Source organism: Plectropomus leopardus, chromosome 7 (genome assembly GCF_008729295.1).
Source record: "Plectropomus leopardus isolate mb chromosome 7, YSFRI_Pleo_2.0, whole genome shotgun sequence".
NCBI classification, from domain to species: Eukaryota; Metazoa; Chordata; class Actinopteri; order Perciformes; family Serranidae; genus Plectropomus; species Plectropomus leopardus.
Window position 1 is genome coordinate 2,656,599 of NC_056469.1, and position 17,632 is coordinate 2,674,230.

The following is a 17,632-nucleotide window of genomic DNA, read 5'->3' on the forward strand; positions in this document are numbered from 1 at the left end:
TCTTTTTGCTTTACCTATAATGTACATACCGTGATTTGATATCCCTTTGCTGCTGTAATCATGCACATTTCCCTGTTGTGGGACTTATAGAGGATTATCTCATCTTATTTCATCTTATTTATAATTATCAGAATCACATATTTAAAATTATGTTACATAATTAATATACATTTTTGAGCATTTTTTCCAGGTCATATCCCTTTGGTTGTTTTTTAACTTTCATTTTCTATCTTTTTTTCTATTATTTCTTTATTTTTCTTTTAATTATTTTTTATTATTATTACTTATTTTCCAGTAATATTGTTTTACGTCTTGCTAATTTTGGGGTCATTTCTTCTTTTGTTGCTTATTGCTTTTTTAATGCATTTTTGAAAGATACCAAGCCAATTTGCTCAGGTTTCAAAGGGTTAATTTGCATGTATATGAGTGTATGAGAGAGCTAAAGTGCATGTGTGCTTGTGTGTTCGGTTTGTCTCGAGTCCAAACTCATAGCGGCGCTTGATGTTGCATGAGCTGTCTTCGCAGAAAAACTGCTTCCGCTGCTGGAGCAGCAATCGCTGTTTTACGGTTAGTTAGTTAACATCGATAAAAGCAGCCTGACACATCTGACTGCTGCACTCGCTCATCATAAACAGATGTCAGAGCTCTCCTGCTCTCCCTCTCATTCTGAAGACGTCTCTCCACCCATTCTGCATGGCTGAATCTCCCTTTCCAAAACCTACAGGCGCAGCAATGGGAGATCTGGTGGGGAAAAATACTAGAGTGGGAGAAAAGAGGGGTGTCAGCGCTGATCAGTATTGACGGTGTTTAATGCTCGGCGACTGCTCTAGGATCCATATTTAACTCTGCATGAATATTTCATCCCCTCTAAGCGTTTATTAGGGGGCCGTCTGGGAGTCTCCTGAGCGTAAAACAGATCGGCCTGCCTGTGATAAATATCCTTGTAAGGAAACGGCCCCTCAAGCGTTCCCAACTCCCCTCCGAGTGCATTGCGACGAGGAAGAAGAGTTCCTCTTACTGAGCCGCTCAATCATTATTGGTAGACGTTAAAGTGATTCCCCCAGACGACAGATATGCAGCGCTGCATGATGAGAGTAATGGCAGATCAGTCACTGAGCTGCTGACTCCCGGGGTCAAGGTTAATGTGACCCTTGCCACATTGGCTGGCTTATTTATGTTCAATTAAATGTATGTAACACGTAGGAGAAAGATTAAACCAGGCCCGCGGTCAGAGGTTCCAGCAGTTGTACGGGGATGTGGAGGCAAAACATGCATGCTGCTGTTCCCTCACTATAAATAAACCTCCGTGTGTAAATGTGGGCCAGTCACAACAGTAAAAATTGTCTTTGTTATTAGCTGCACCGTAGCTCTACTCGCTCTAAATCATCTGTGCTGAAAAGAGTCCACCGCCCAAACCTCCACTTTATTTTTCAACAATTAACTCTCCCCTTCACATATATACTCTTGCCACATGGTGCAGTGGGTACAAAAAGTTCTCCTGCTACTGCAAAATGAGTTCAGAGTAATTAATATGGGAATGGGAGCGCATACCTTTAGTTGCTATATGTAGTCCTAAGACAAATCAAATGCAAATGAAAAGGGGTGCAGCAAAAAAACTGGGCCCTCAGGGGGCAGTCTCAGTGTGAACAATTCCCCTGCTTGTGCATCTATTCTCACACACCTATTAAACTGAACTGTTCATGCCATATTCAAGCAAAGAAACCTCTCGTATCTGCAGAATGTCAAATTTAAGCACATAAAAGCTGACTTTTTCAACATGCTACAGGACTGGGGGTGACTGGCTCAGAGGTAGTCTGTCATGGTCGTCATCTAATTGGAAGGTTGGCGGTTTGATCCCCACTTCCTCTAGTTAACATGTTGAAGTTTCCTTGGGCAAGATACTGAACCCTAAATTGCTCCTGATGCTGCGCCATTTGAGTGTGAGGGCGTGAGTTTGGTTACTGAGTAGCGGGCGGCACCTGGTATGGTAGCCTCGGCCACCAGTGTGTGAATGTCATAGGTGCACTGGGCAAACCCCACACAAAATGACCAAAAGTGCGTTTTGCACGCCCCACAAACAAAGGGCAGGGCACGTTGGGCTGAGGTAAACTCCAGTGAGTTCATTTAAATAGAGCTCTTTGTCTGTCAATAAAAACAAACCAGGCAGAGACTGTCAAGTGAGTGGCTGTTTCACCCATTCAGACCACAGCAACAGCCAATCAGATACCTGTTCTGCAATACAGTTTTTGTGCTATACAATAATAATGATGATAATAATAATATGAAACAAAATGCTAATTGGAAAAGAATTACTAACAGATTTTTTTACAAGGATTGGGATGGGACAGGAATGTGAAAAAGAACATAATGAAGAAAATGGCATGTTATCTGTAATTATTCATATTTTTATATATTTCATACCAGTACCTCAAAGTTACTGTACCGTCATGCATGTGTCAAACTGAGCGACAACCCACATTCATTAATCCACTTTAGCGTGGCATCTGGTGTGGTGCGTGTTGTCCTCACACCTTGTCAGCACACCATGCAGATGTTGTTTTAATTAGTAAACTGTCACCATCAACACCAAAAGGAAGCTGAAAGGAAAAAAAACTGGAGACAGATATAAGGACACTGTTCTCCATCCAAAGCTCCTCTACGGGGGAATCCGACTTTTAGGAAAAAGCTCATATTGTACAACAGGATTTAAAAGGTTTCATGAGCCTGGGTGCCCTGAATTTTTCTTAACCCGCAGAAAAATATGTAATCCTCAGTTCAAATAAAAGACTTAAGATAAAAAATTGGAGAAACATTTTTTCAGCTGATAACAGCAGACAGTCAAGGTTCTTTGTGATGCTCGAGCTGCATTCACAAAACCAACAATGACAATAACATTTCTTTGTAAACTGAGGATTTACTGGAGAAGTGTTACACACAGTCATTTAGGAGAGACTTAAATTTATCACACCATTTTGTGTCTGTGTTTTCATTGAGTTCACGTGCTATTACACAATCACAATTAACCGCTTTAATCATAAGCTCAATTTTTATCTGTAAATGACCAGGTTCACCTCAAAGAGAATTTCTTGTGTTAGATAACAAAAACATGGTGATAAGAAGCAGTGATATTCATTGCATCTATCACAAAGTTCAAAACAAATTGTAATTCAGATTATATTAGTAATTATATTATAAACATTTAAATCTGAACCACCATAATGTCTGAACAGTAATTCTTTCTGCCCCAAAAATGGACAGAATGGGAATCATGACATACTATTTATACTGTGTGTATGTAGCAGCTGATGGAAAAAAATGGAGAGGGGAGAAAAAAATGACAGAGATAGACAAAGGGAAATTAAATTCTTTTTTAGTTGATGATGACTGTATGAGGCTATAAATGAGCTCAATTACATCATTTTTAGATCAGTCAAAGCCTTTGTTACAATTTATTTACAACACTAAGTGTAGTACTTCAGTACCGCAGAAAGTTCATGCTTCTATTTTAGCGATTAAAAACTCATAATGACCACCCGTAAGGTCATTTTCTTTAAATTGTTTGAAGTCTAGATTTTACAAAGAAAAATTTGCATGAGCGTTATCACAGTTAACTATAGCTGTAGGTGCATCGCACAAGCTAGCCGCTAGCAGTAGAGATAGCTCCACGCTCCCTTCACCCTTCTTACTTCTGGCTCAAAAATCTAAGATGGCGAAGGCAAAAATGCAAAACTCAAGGCGTTAGAATAGGACTCCACAAACCAATGGTTGATGTCACCGTAACTACGCACATTATTTATATCATACTTCTATGATCTGAACTGATAAGTTTAAAAGCTAAGGTCAAATTAGATGAAACAGTGAATCTGATGAAGTGTCTAACAACTGTATTGCTATAAGTCTTTTGAAATGTTACATAGAGGCCACTGCATGGAGATACAATGCTAAATAAAATTTGACTGGAATATGAATTTGGTCATTTTTCTTCTTGGCTCTGAACCATGTATATATTACAGTGAATTCCCCCACCATGTTTGCATTTCCTGAAAGAAGGGGGCTGCCCCTCCCTACTAACAAAGAAACAAAGAAACAAAAAAGCTTAACATGATGTTACTTCATATTGTGCAGATTTTTGTAATGTTCTCCCTTAACGTCAGCTTTTCTCTAAATGTCTATTTAATGATTTCTTCTGTGATTATTTTGCTTTGCTTTATCTGACTCAGTAATGTCAGTTTTTGCCACAAATCAGTCACTGTTCTTACAATAATTTGTTCACTCATCAAGATGAATTTTCCTAAATGGCTCAAAGCTGCTTTATTTCACACTGGTGCAACTGTCACTTATTTTGTTAGTGACTGAAATTTTCTATTCAGAAACAGCTGAAAAATAGGCTGGTTTGACAATACAAACCAATTTTGCACTCACTCAAAATAACAAAAACACACAACAATAATATGGTATCAGAGCACAGAAAACATTGCATCTGCCATTAGCATTCCAGCACAAAAAGAGTGGGATTAGCATGGTGAATTGTGAAGAGTCAGTGAGCCCTTCTCCAAACAGGCGGCTGAGTGGTAGTCGAGCGTATGATGGGACTGGGACTGCTGGTGTGGAGTTACACACACACACACACACATACACACACACACATTAAATTGAAACAGATTACTGGAGGGGTCCTGGGACTCACTCTGAAGTACACTGAGAGGACTCTCACCAGTAAAATATATACTCTCTTTAAAATGAACAGGCGCACTCACAAGGCTCTAAACACGGTATTGTGCTATACTGTAAATTTTTAAATAGTGACTGAGCCTCCATTTGTCTCGACTGCAAAGAGAACCAGGCCTTTTATTTAAAACAGGTTTATATTAGAGACAGGCCTTTATTCCTATGTTTTCCTGATTTAGTCAGTGTTATTGTAATTGTTTACTGCCCAATATTACAAATCACAATTTGCCTCTAGACTCTTTACAATCTGCAATCTGTATATTCAATTACATTTTATCAAGCATCTCCTTGTTAACTTACTGTTGAGTTTGCTGTTACTGCAGAAAATTCAGCCATTATCTGCAGTCATGATAAATTATACATAATGTACATATCCACAGCACCTATTGATTTAGAACTACAGAATTATATACCGACAACTATTAAGGCCTGGGTTGTTTTCATTTTAACACAAGTATTGTTTCCAAAGACCAATTAATTCCAGTCAATTCTCATTTTTTGTTTGTTTTTTTAGCTGTGTTACGATGGTCTGTTCACCGGATTTTGACTTGCCATTATGTCAGGGTATAAGCTAAGTATCTGCTGCTATGTCGCTTGAGCTTTCATCATTATCAGTTAAACTGCGTGTTTTTAGCTCAGTACAGGTTCCATTTACTTGCCACTGTCAGTAAATGAAGACCTTGTACTGATGCTGGCTTGGGGCAGTTGTGGCTCAGGACATAGAGCAGGTTGTCCACAAATCAGAAGATCGGCAGTTAAATCTCTAGCTTCCGTCAAAAGTATCCTTAAGCAACATACTAAATCCTATATTGCTCCCAGTGGTTGGGCCATCAGTGTGTGACTGCTTGATATTAGTAACTGAGTAGCAGGTGGCACCTTGTGTGGTAGCCTTGGCCTCTAGTGTGTGAATGGGTGAATGAGACAGGCAGTGTGATAGCACTGTGGTAAAAAGACTGGACAAGTACTATGCAAGTTCATTTACCATTTATTTTTTTTAACCCAAATGGCAGAAAAAATGTTGCAAATAAACATTTCTGCAAACCACAGATACACTGAATATGTACATTATTATGTAGCAGATAGATTGAAATTTTATATTTCAGCAAGGTTAATGTGTAGTTAGGTTTAGGCACAAAATCAGGCACAAAATCAAAAATGGTAAGGAAAAAAATATGTTTTGACTTTAAATACCTGGTTTTGGTGACACTACCCCTGCTGGAAAACAGCCACAGGCTGCTATGAAACACACTTGGGGGCTATCAAGTCACTATGAAAGTAGTGACAGAGCCCCTAAAAACACCTCCGTTTGGTGCTTAACCCTTTAAAACCGGAGTGAATTTGCGAGATGAATACTTGTGAAAGGTGTTTGAAAACAGCACAGGAAAACTCCATCCAGGTTTCAAAGGGTTCAAATCCACCAGAAGCACACACTGACTAACAAAAAACAACCGGGTTTGTGGTTTGTAGTCTGGCGGTAGCCAGCCTGGCAGGTATCTCGCCGCGGTGTCATGCCGTACACCACCACCCCCACTTCCCAGTGAGAAAGCCAACTCACACTAAGTCACTTTAGAAGCATTAAAATACAATGTATTGCTGGTTTGCAGAAACATACTATGCCAACGTTTTCTCCTGCTGCCCTGACTGATATTTTGGTTCAGCCGCGCTGCTGTGCTCTTGCTGTTCTGATTCAGTTTGTGATGAGCCATGGATTCTGCTGATTTGCCAGCATTCAAGAAAAACTGCAACATGCTTGTTGCAAAGACTGATGATGCCAGATGGCAGTGGCTCCATTTGGGGGTCTCCGACTAACAATAATAGGCAATAACTTTGTTTTGGGACTGCGGCTCCCTCAGCATAACCCTCGTTGAGCTTGGATTCATTGAGGGCTCCCTAAAATGGCAGAGCCTTTTCCTCTAGATCCAAGTGCAAAACCATTTGCTATACATGATTATTTTATTGACCTGAGTGTCTCTGACTAAACTCATAAAAAATAGTAATAATACTTTTTTTACTGCTACAATACTGCTACTAATGCTCCTAAGGCTACTGGCACAAATCCTTGTACAGCCTCCACTACTGCAGTAGATTTACCACTAAATTTACCACTGTAACTACTACATTTGCCACAACTACTCTTCCTATTATCCCCGTTGCTGCTTCTAGCCTTCTAATTTCCATTAACATCCTGCCTGGATTTACAAAGAGCAGACATGCCCACCCTCTAAATACCAACTCAGCTTGTCAGACATGGCTCTTAATCATTTTCGTGCCTCTCTCAAATGACCACTTTGGTATTACACCATGCAGTCATCCATATTACTTGCAGTGAACATGCCGTGAGACTGACCTTTCTTCAAGCACCCCAGCCCCCACCACGTCCACAAAGACGTGGGATATGGAAAGTTATCATTTAATTAAGGTAAGCATGCCGCACAAATTTTATTTTTTTTTTTATTTTGCTGTCAGAGCTTCTGAAGTTTCCAAGGCTGAAAAACGGTAAGGATTAAAATACTGCAGAAAAATTAAAAATGACTCTGAGCTGAGTCACAATGAAGGGAGATTTGGTTGTCCAGGGTAATACAGCATCTCTTTTCTTTCCTGCGCCACCTCAGGCACAGCCTCAGGATGCTGCTGCCATAGAAACCAGTCTAGAAAGAGAAAGGGGTTGACCAGGCTGATGTTATTTGACATGATGTTTTTTGCATTGCTAGCAGCATTGCAAAAGATCTTTCCAATAACACAACCACCAGGCCAAAATTTGTACTCCAGAAAAACCTCAACAAAAATAGTAGATTCCCATTAAATTTCCTGAACACATGTTCCCAGGAAGACATTCATTTTTATCCTCAACCTTTTTCAAGTTTTGCTTTAGTGTCACTCTGAAGACAAAATGTCAACTGTACACACAAAATGCAAAATATATCACATTTGGTTAACATGAAATTTGCAGAGTTCATTCATGTTTCTGGTGGCGGCATCCCCACAACTTTTTGAATAGCCAACATCTAACATGTTCCTCTATTTTCTGCCATTCAATCAAAACTATTTAAATTGTAATGTGGTCCAAATTTTAGTGTCAAGAAATTATCTTTCCAAAATGTAATATCCAACGAAGCAGTAAGGTGCAAGGGAGAGGAAAGAAAAAGTGATTTATTTTCTCAGTCTGATCTAAAAGTTTCTTTATGACTTAAAAAAGGGTAAAAAAAAAAAAAGCCTTTGCCAGGAAAATCTAAATTCCTCCAAAAATGTATCTGTGAAACAGGTGAAAAGAGGTTTTGCCAGCATCAGTTTTCTATGATTACTTTTTTCCCCTCTGTGAAAATCAGGTAATAAAAAACACTTTGGCCGGTAAATCTTTTTTTTGTCACCAAATGAGTATTACAACAACAAACACCTTTTCGACTGCCAAAATATTTTCCCACCTGTACTCACTGATGAAATAAAAAGTACTTAGAAAAAATATCCTGGCAAAACTTTCTTTTCACCTGGCAAAACTTTTGTTTCTATCTGTTTGACAGATGAGAATTAAATGAAGGAACTTGGAATGATTATCTTGGCAAAACCCTTTTTTCACCTTTTTTTAAATTCAAATTTACACAGGACAGAAAACAATTTAGATCAGACTTACAAGATGGATCACCAGACATTTTTTTGTTTTCACACCTCCCTTTCACACCTGACATGGCTTCCTAAGTAATGGATCATTGTGAGACACCATTTCATTCTGTTATGAAGAAGGGGAAAAAAGAAGAACAACAAAACGTAGGGAGGGAGTCACAACAGAAACCATTAAGTTCTACCATTACGTTAATGATCTTTAAGCCAGCCAAATGTGTAATGAGAGCTGATAGTCAACATACACTATATAGACAAAGGTATGTGGGCAGCTATGTTTGTGTGATTGTTGATTTCTTGCTTTGGTGTTGGCCCCTAAGTTCCAGTGAGGGGAAATATAGAATTCAATGGGCACTTTAGTGGGCTTACTACTTTGTGTTGTGTTTGACCTCGGGGTGGATGATAATATCGTATATACTTGAGGTATCGAGGCTTGATCAATGTGGGATATATAAAATATCACAAACATCCAGTCCAAATCGTCACATCGTTTTTATAAGCAACTGGTGTTTTGGTTCTCTCGCTCTCTCTCCTAAGGCGCTCTCTCTCCCTCTCTCTCACACACACACAAAGCACGGCTTTTGGAGAGCTCCAGACTGTGACTATTAAGTCACATTTTGCGACCACGGAGCACTACTGCAATTTAATACAATTAATATCTGAACTGGAGAGCTGTTAGTTTCTTTCCGTCTTACAGTAAATTAATTATTAAGTTTAACTGCGCTGTGGTAACAGTCTAACTTAATGAGCGGTAGTGGCGGTAGCGTGAGCAGGTGAGACATGTGTTTTTATTTTCAGAGCGACAATCGCGACTATTTAGTCACAGTTTGTAACCACAGAGCGAGCGATTGAGCAACTTACAAATATTATTAAAATATGAACTGGAGAGCTGTTAGTTTGTTGCCCATTCACAGTGAATGTATCCTCAAGGTAAAAGGCACCTTGGTATCTGTTTAATTGTCTGCTAACACTAACATTCGACTGTTTACCAAAAGCTTCAAGTCCACAGGAAAAAACATTTAGACTTCCGGCCAGAGACGAGCCATGTCTTTCAAAATAATTTCCGACAATTTAAATATAAATTACAACAATACTTTCTAAAAATGCCATAGAAGAACTTTATTTAACTTCCTTTTAGCTAGGGGTGTGCGATATGACAATATTAGATCATGAAGAATAAGAATGTGTCCATGATCCGCCATCACGGAGAGATCGTTGTATCGTGCTTCAGTGCACATTCTATCTGTTGTAGTTCTATGCTGATACACGCTACACATCCAAACTTTTTGGCACGGATCAAACAGCTGATCGCCTGACAGCGCAGCGCAGTAAGAGACAGACAGACAGAGCAGAGCGTCTGAATGAACCAACAGACAAATATTCAGAGGTGGAAAGTGACTTTTTTTAGACTTCTGAAGACTATTTTGTGTTATTTTCAGGTTAGTCAGACTTTGGATAGAAGTATTTAGAGCGCATTGCTCTGTGTCTCATCCAGCCATTCGCTGAGTTCTCATTATTATTTCCAGAGGCAGACATAGTGATTTGCAGGCCTGGGGCCACAGGCACATTGACTTATTTTCAACCTCTCTCTTAATTTAATATTAAATATCCCTAAAATATGTCTTCAGTGTACTCAGTAATAGTGAATTCCTGAAGGGAAAGGTTGGGAACTACTTTACACGGTCCAGCCATATACTAGGTTTTAACCTAGTCTTGTTTTTTCTCAGCTGAAGCTCACTATTTGCTAGCTCGTTTCATGCCTTCCCTATCGATACATAGATAAGCCAATCATAGCAAACCGTCAAGTCTTGGCTTTCTTTCCCCTCCCCCTTTATTTCACAAGTGGGAAGTCATGGATGAAAATGAAAACACTGAAGAGTTTGTCCCCCAAAAAATTCAACACTGATAATATTTTACCTGACAAAAGATATGTTTCCCGTCAAAACAGTGGAAAACAAAATTGCACACACAGATTAAAATCTGTTCAAAAAGGTAAATGTTCTGTTATTCTTTTATTTTAGGGCCATATTTTCAAAATTTGGGAAATGAGCTTGTTTGTACTGTTCAGTAACATGCACGATAGTCTGAAAATCTTAAATGAAAAGAAATGTGATAAAATTGTAATTCTGCCTTTAAAGAACCGTGATATGATTTTTTGCCATATTGCCCACCCCTACTTGAAACCATATTTTATTTATAGTTTATTATATGACAGCAGCTACCTTATTTTTAGCTTGATTGTAACTGCAGTTAATTAAAAAATGTATTTTAGTAGTTAACATTAGTTTAAAGGGCATTTAAAAATATTGAAAAATATTGATGATCAGGTATCGTAATTTGCCTAAAATTATCACAATATTATTTTAAAGCCATATCGCCCAGCCCTAGTTTGACCTATTGTCCCTATGCAAAAGCTTACACAGGAAGAACATACTTTCCCATTTGGTGTGCACGAAGTTGACAAGCCTGCAAAGAGCCTGACCTCAACCACTTCCAATGAAGTGGAATGCCAAATGCGAACCAGCGTCCGTGGCCAACCTTCATTAATCCATATTTTGGCTTGCTACTTGGCATACCGAAAAAAAAAAAAAAACATTCAATAGAATTCAAGGGCCAAAACTTTGTTTATGAGACTTCCATTTTGAAAAAGGTAACACTGAGTTTCTGAAAATGTGCTTGTTTCGTTAGTGGCTAAAACACAACCTTAACTATAAAGCAGTCTGTACGTAGGGACTTCACATCATCACACCTTTACATTGCATAAGTGATATGCAACCAAACTACCAACTGCCATTGGAAAGCCAGTCTTTTTGGTTACATTCGTGAACAGTTGACTTGATGACAGCCAATAACAGCTTGTTCTTCCAAGGCCGCAAAGATGCAAAATGGAGCCAGTTGGCTTCCCCAGCTGGAGCACGTTTTACTCCAGGGACTGTCCCCAGATGAAATGTGGTAACACTTTAATTTGGTAGCCAACGACATAACTAAAACAAGCATACCCAACAACATTGTTTTTATTACCACTTACAGGGAGTCATACGTTCTGTTTTGTTTGGGTAAATGTGCATTATTTATACTTTCGTGCTCACGGTTACTGTAAAATGAATTTAACAATGACATTGTGGAGAACCTATCCAAGGTAACGATGTGTAGCATGTCTATGTCGACAAAAGTTTACATTTTTATTGGTATAAATGATTTGAGCGACTCAGAACAAACTCAAGTTGGTTCACTGGCAACCAGGTAAACAATGAGGCAGAACGTTTGTCTTGAAATTAACCCCTTCCAATAAACACAATAACATTACCCAAACTCTTGCCTGAAGGTCTAATAACTTTGTCCCTTATCCCTTCATATTAGTAGCAGACTAAAAAAGTAATGCTTTTCCACAAACCTCAGAGGAATTATAGGAAGTTAGAAATTTGCCAAAAAAAAGTGTTTTCAAACTAGTTTTTGATGATTTTTTTAATTTCTTATTTATTTTGTTGGCCTAAGGGCTTATTTATGCTCAATGTTACATAGGAATACGGACAGAGCCTTCTGTCCAAACTCTGCTTTCATTTTTTCCAAATTTGTGCACATTTTCTGAGAGCCAAGATGAAACTGAGCAGTGCCACTTGAGATTTTGGGGGCAGTGTTGCATAGTTCAACCGAGATATGACTGTAGGAGACATAAAAAAAAAAAAAAAAAACTAAACAATGGCCAAATTAAACAAATTCTTTAGTAGTGAATTCTCCATCTACATGTCACAATGTATATCATGGACGCCAGACCTTAGCTGTCTACAACGCAGCCTCCTTTTCATGCCATCATAAAGGACTCAGGGATTTATGAGGGCAGCGACGTTAACATTATTTGAAGCTTACATATCTATTCCTGTATGTAAAGTGGTTATGAAATAGCCTAATATTGATGCTCAAATTGAGTTTTTGAATAAAAGGGACATCATCTCCTTAATGTCTTCTCAAAAATGGTTAACGGACCTGCACTTGTATAGCCTTTTTCGAGTTGTTTGACCACTCAAACCGCTTTCACACAACAAGTCACATTAACCCAGTCACACAATCATTCATACACTGGTGGTTAGGCTAAAATACAAAGGTGCCACCTGCTACTCAGTTTTGAAACACTCACACGCACTTAAACACAAATGGAACAACCATCAGAAGCAATTCCAAGGATAGTTGCAGGACATGCTGACTGGAGGAGCTGCGATTAAACTGTCAACCTTTCTTGAATGGGCTGCCCAAAAATACCCTAAACATACAGCCCTGAACTGCATGACATGCCAAATAGTTAATTCTATGAAACGGTCTAAGGGGTTAGAAGTGTATTTTCCCCATGGTCCACAGTGATGTCTTCAATTTGTTTGTTTTGTTCGACCAACAGTCCAAAACCCAAAGAGCTTCTTTGAAGAATGAGCAGGAAAAGCAGCAAATGCTCTCATTTGAGCAGCTGAAAGCGTTGCCTGAATTGTTTGGTAACTGACAAATGGAGGTATGTATGGACTCCATACAGCGAACAGCAGAGAGAAGCAGTTCTTTGTGAGTCTGTGTTTTATTGTATAGGAGCCTGTTCTCCCTTATGGCCTAATCAAACTTTGCAGTAGTAGCAGCAGCAGTGTTCCAGGTAGTTGTATGGATGTTATGGCTGGCTGGGAGAGCTATAACACATGCTGCTGCCATCTCAGTTTTGCCATTATAAAGTTGAGCCGTTAGAGGAGTCCCATTATGGTTATTGATTTGCTTGTTTGCTCCCCGCTTGGTGCAGAAACAGCACAAAGAGAGAGGTTGTTTCCTAACCCCTTTATATCCCATTCCCGAAAAGCAGACACGATTTAGAACAGCGGGTGGGGGGTCAGGGGGAGAACCCATGAGAATTATATGATAATATAAATGTTCTGCTGCACTGACTTTGCTCAGTACATCAGACAACGTGCCTCTCGTACTGAAACAAGCGAAGAAAAGATTCAAACTCCAATCAGATCACATGTCTGTTTGCCCTCAGTGTCCGCCATCAACGCCATCCGTCCTCGCTATCGGGTCATCTGTGTAAATGGGGACAATGGGAAGGTAAAGCTGTCTGCAGGTCGAGCCAGGATCTAATTTCCCCTCACCAAGACAGAAAATCAAGCCACTATTAACCCCATAGTGAACCAGCTATGTCCACTTTACAACTTAATTAACAGAGGTGGCGGGATCAGCAACAATCAATTCCTCCCAAAGCTGCCGACGAGACCTGCAGGTCAACCCCTCCATCTCCCACCCCTCAACACACACAAACACACACACACACACACACACACACACACACACACACACACAGACACAAACACAGTCTCTAGATATTGGTTAATTGAGACCACAATAGTCTTCATGTCTGTTGTGGTTTGCAGTGTTTACTGTATGATTTTGTTGTTTGTATTCTTGTATTTATGTGTAGTTATGAGAAACAGTTGACATCTTAGGACGCAAGACAAGAATTATTTATGATAATAAAGCGAAATCCAATCTAATCATACGGCACAAATCCAAATGAACAAATTAACACTTGTAGGTTTGGCCCTTCAGTCTTTCTTTGAATTTGGTCTCTGACACAATTTACCTGCTGCCAAAGCGGTACCGTTAAAGGTGATTACTCTAACAATATATTTCAATATAATACAATATTTCCATTCACATTGTACTTGAATAAATATACTTGGTTACATTCCACCACTGTGAGCAAAGAATATTTAACAATTTTGCCATTTCTAGTCAATAGATTTTCAACGAAAGCATTTGTTGAGTATTTTCTACTATTAATTACTAACAACTAATATTATTGTTCTCGGCAGTATTCATAATTCATAATTAATCACTACTTTTATCACAATATGGTACTATATCAATTCTTTGGACACAATGCACAACACGATTCAATTCGACTCAGGGACCTGCAATTGATATGAAATTATATAATGTGCATATTTCACATATTCTGTTACAGAAGAAGCTGCCACCCTTTTCTTTTTTGCTTTTGGCTTTAAAAGATAAAAACATCCCATAAATAATGTTAATAATTGTACCCGGTTTAGTGCAGTTCATTGTACTTTAAACTGACTCGACTACATAAAACAGCGCATGGGATGAGTAAACTTTTCTGTCAGAAAGTCCTGTCTGGAAGAAATCTTTTCATTTTAATCCAAACCGTTATCTTTTTCCTCAATCTTCAGGGCTAACTGGCTTAAAGCCACTTCATTGTTGAGAGTGAGCAGGTAATGTGAGTGAGTGAGATACTTGTCCAGGCAGGTATGCTGTCTTTAAAACCATAATGGCATGGTTTACATCCTGCATGTGTTCTGTCTTTTGACCCTTATTTTCTCTGAAATCTAAAACATTTCCACACTGCTGATGTATTCCCGACTAAATAACATTATCCTCATCATCTTTGTCTTGGCTGCTTGCTCTTTTCCTCCTGCAGCTGTTTGACAGTGACACAGAATATCAAAATAAAGACATATCCTAAGGATGCTGATATGAATCGACGTTTTCATTTTGCATCAATCAAACTTAAACAGTGATCACTGAATCAATATATTGATCCAAAGTGCCTACAAAGACTATCTAAATAGAGCTTGTTTATCAGGGATACCAAGGATACCCTTGGGTCCCCCTACTGAGGTCTGTGCTACGCCACCAATTCCTCAATTCCTAAACATCCCTATTTCAGCTGTTAGCCCTGTGATGGAGGGCACTTCAGTTCATGCTGAGGTAGCCTTCAGCTTCTGATGACACTCAACAGAAATAACTGTAAAAGGAAAATGAACGAGTTCACGAACTGCAATCTTCTGCTATTTGCAGATTGCCTTGATAGCTTGTAATCTGGTACATGCAATTAGCACATGACTCCAAAAAGCAGAGTTTGGCTGGCCTGAATACTAAACACAGTGAACACACACTGCAGCACAGTGATCCAGGACACACTGGTCCCAGTGTGTCTGTAAGCTCTGGGAGGCCTGGCAGCCTGTCTTCAGGCTGGCACACACCCTGACCCCTGGCATATGGTACATGTACCCAGCCTGCTGGCTTATTTGTCGCCCAGTGACCTGGACTGCAATAATAGCAAGGTTTGAACAAGGTCTGCTTTCCTGAGTAACAAGGAGAGCATGTCTTCTGCAGCCTCACAAGCTCTCTGACTTCCATGAATTATGGAACATGTACAAATGGTAACAATACCCAGCTACACCTGGGCAAAAACCTCTGTCTGCTATTCCACCGTAGTTATGGTTGTATTTGAAAACCTTATAAAACCTTAATTGCATCATGATGATATATGATATTATATTGTTATTATTATTTTTTTGTTTTGTTTACGAGAAATTCCTCAATGTGCATCTAGTCCATCTCTAATATTAAAAAAGCGGTTTTATTCAGGCTGCTGTATCGACTCCATAACTGCAGTATCACGAACAGAAAGATTGATCATGCACTGGAATAAATTCACTGTTGTAACTCTGTCTATTTGGACAAAACAAAATCAAACTTGGATCGTAAAGTAAAAGCATTTAGAATAATTACAATTAGCACCAGTGATTAGTCATTAGGCTTGCTAATTTATAGCTCTTTCTAGTCTCTGTCTGGCTGTTAACTGGTTGACTGATTGTGCTGCTGCTCTGTCCCACCCACGTAACACAGTCAGTCCACAGAGCTCCATTTGTGCCACTTGACATGAAAACTCTGACTTAAAACTACTGTGTGCTGGAGGCTCCCAGGTAGCATGTAAACACTGGCCTGTAGATACCGTGAGCTATCGTTGGTCTTGCGCAAGCACACACACACAACACGGCTGAAAAATCGACGCCATCGACAAATTTTGAGACAACTTGGCTCGTTGCAGCTTCAGGACACTTGAGTTACTTCGGACGGGCAGTATGGAGACATTTTGTGGTTTTATTATGTATTTTTTAACGTTTACCATTTGCTTTAATTGTTAAGGAGATAACTGCAACGCCTTTTCCCCATGAAACTCCAGCAGTGTTTTGTGGATTATAAAATTTCCCTCGGCTTTCCATCAGCAAGTGGGTGAGTTGATAATGACTGAATTTTTGTTTTTAGGTGAACTATCCCTTTAAACTTTTTTTTTTGAAATTCTTTATTTTTCTGCACAGCATTTTATAGTACAGAACATACATTAATATAGACTGTTCAATTTCCCTTGCTGTTCAGGGTTGAAAACTTGAACTTAAACTTGTTTGTAATTCAGCATGATGAGATGGGTTCATGCTATATACCAGGGGTATTCAACTAAAATTCAAAGAGGTCCAGTTACAGCAATTTCCTCCCAGCAAAGGTCCAAACCTCATACCTAAAATCAATATCACCATCAAGTGAACATTTTACCTCGATTACGATTTATAAGGGTTTTTTTTGCTTTTTTTTGTGGTTTGTTTTGTGCCCTCATAGTTCACTGACACACTTTCATTTGACCATGGCTTGTTGGAGTGTAATAAACAAATGATATGCTATTATTTATTAAACTTTCCAGCATTATATAAAAATTAAAAGCTCCATCTCAAACTAACAAACAGGACTCTGACTTCAACTTCTGCTGAGTGCTATTAATCATATGTAGGTATAGGTAATGTGTCTGTGGCCCCAGGCCCCCAGATCACTAAATCATCCCCTGGAAATAACAATGAGAGCTCAGCATGAGCAGCTGGATGAGACACAGAGTAATGCGTCCTGGTGTTTCTAAATAAAAGTAGTCTGTAGATGTCTAAAGTCACCTCTGCAAATTTGGCTGTTTCAGACACTTTGGTGCTGTGAGGAGAAGCTGCACTCTGTTGCGCAAAAATAGAACAAAACATGAGAAAAATCAAGCTGCGCTCTCTCTCACTGCACTGCTGTCGGACCATCAGCCGTTTGATCCGCGATAATGAAACGCTGTGGAAGCACATATGACTTGGTTGTCAAATAATCAGCTGTATTCTACAGTCAAAGTTGTTCACTTTATTACATGATTGTTCAACACTTCTGCTGTTGCAGGGTTTTGGCATAAGATTTTCCTCGGTGTCCTGAGAGCGTGAGACAGAGCCCAAAACCATGAGACACACGGCAGATGCGTGGGAGTTGGCAGCCTCAGTGGAGAGAGGGTTAACAGAATATTTAAATAACCGAGACATAGGTAAAAATCATTTGATTTTTAGTCAAATAATAATCACATACCAAATAAGCAAGAAACATACAACTGCATTGTGCTGTGTCAGTTTACGATTCCTGTTTGTCTGGAATTTAATCTTAAACTCCA

At 39.1% G+C, this 17,632-nt stretch overlaps 1 protein-coding gene across 1 annotated transcript in view; it reads right to left on the reverse strand.

Moving 5' to 3' along the window:
* grik2 (glutamate receptor, ionotropic, kainate 2) overlaps nt 1–17,632 on the reverse strand; it is a 342,742-nt gene that overhangs the window by 214,046 nt on the left and 111,064 nt on the right. The gene's annotated exons all lie outside the window — the stretch shown is intronic.